This window comes from Carlito syrichta, unplaced genomic scaffold, assembly GCF_000164805.1.
Source record: "Carlito syrichta isolate Samal-C Ts95f unplaced genomic scaffold, Tarsius_syrichta-2.0.1 Scaffold304046, whole genome shotgun sequence".
NCBI classification, from domain to species: Eukaryota; Metazoa; Chordata; class Mammalia; order Primates; family Tarsiidae; genus Carlito; species Carlito syrichta.
In genome coordinates this window covers 228,036-229,521 of record NW_007248142.1, presented here as the reverse complement: position 1 = coordinate 229,521, position 1,486 = coordinate 228,036, and the positions used below count along the sequence as shown (strand labels likewise).

The 1,486-nt window shown below is 49.3% G+C and overlaps 1 protein-coding gene across 5 annotated transcripts in view; it reads right to left on the bottom strand.

The window, feature by feature from the left end:
- Positions 1-1,486, bottom strand: part of M6PR (mannose-6-phosphate receptor, cation dependent) — a 105,729-nt gene that overhangs the window by 9,010 nt on the left and 95,233 nt on the right. The gene's annotated exons all lie outside the window — the stretch shown is intronic.

Sequence of the window (1,486 nt, the reverse complement as noted above, 5' to 3'; positions counted from 1 at the left end):
GCAATCCACTCACCTCAGCCTTTCAAAGGCGCGGGATTACAGGCTGAGCCACCGAGCCTGGCTGCCATTTTTCTTATACTCTCTCAGGACCTAATCTGAATCAGCATTTTGGGCTCTCAAGATCTTTTTCCAGGAGTTTTCTGTAGAAATTGCTCACACAGAAGGTTGTGTTCTTTGGCCTCAAAGCTAGTTCCTTATCTGTCAACAGTTGATTTATCTTCCAAATGAGAACAAAGAATCATACAAAACTGGGAAGGGATGAAGAATTAAACACCCTGCAGCCAGCATGAGCTGAGGTGAACTATCTTCCATTTGCTTATGGGTTCAAAAAAATAGGATGTGAATAAATTTGTACCATATTCTTGCCTTTCCTGCTTAAGGTTTGGCTATAAATTTAAGCTGCCTCTCTTTGACTCAGTGGAATATGCTCGGAATGCTTTACCCAAATTATTAGATTATGTTCATTAATCTCACAAGCCAGAAAAGTAGGCATTTTTCACATTTTAAAGACGAGAATACCAATGCTTAGAGTTACTTGCCTAGATTAAACAGGTGACGTTTGTGAAGAAATGTGGATGATTAGTGGAATAAAGATATTTGCTGGAAAGTCTTACAAACACAGGGGTGCAACAATCATATATCTTGCTCTACGCGGGTGGGGGCCGCATCTTGATTCACGTCTCTCTCCTCGGTAAAGTATGAAATGCAAGGGCTGTGGAACCCCTTTTTAATATGCTACAATTAGCGCTTCGGGATACAAAAGTCTGGCTAGATCCTTTGAAAACAAGAAGCAGGATTGTGTGATTTTTGAAAAACCCCCTGCAATCATTTTCTTATTCTCTAAGGACAAATTTGGCCATGCTAAAAAAACAACAACTGTCCTTTATGGGACTGGCCAACGACGAAGCCAGGGATGGGGAAGCAGCTTGCACCACCGGAGCTCCGCAGCACTCACTTCTCCATGCCTCAAGTCGAGCCAGGGCCATTTTCTACGTTTCAGTAGAACTTCTACTTCCCGCTGGCTCATTTCTGAGGCGGCAGCCCTTCTGCCTCTTTCCTCCAGCAAGCCTACGCTTTCAGAGGAGCGGCTCCAATCGGCTAAAAGGCCCAAGGCTGTAAGGAATCGAGAGAGGGGCAGCCCCGCGTCCCCAGAGCGAAAGCGCCCTACCGCGGGGAACACCGGAGACCCCGGGATCAGCCACGCTTCTCCGCACCCTGCTCGCATCCCGAGACCTCCTCGAGGGTTCTAGAAACTCCCGCTCCGTCTCGTGTCCCGACTTTCCACTTGCTCGGAGCCACGCCTTCTCCCGAGGATGCCACTTCGCCCCCTCCACGAGGCAGGCCCGATTCCTTCTACGAGGATCGCCAGTCCCACCTCACGCGGGCTCCACCACACCTGGGATCTTCCTCTCCCTGCCTTCCAGACGCCGCAGACCCCCTCCCCGGTCTTGGAAGTCCTTTCTCCCTCGCTCCTTTCGGAACTCCC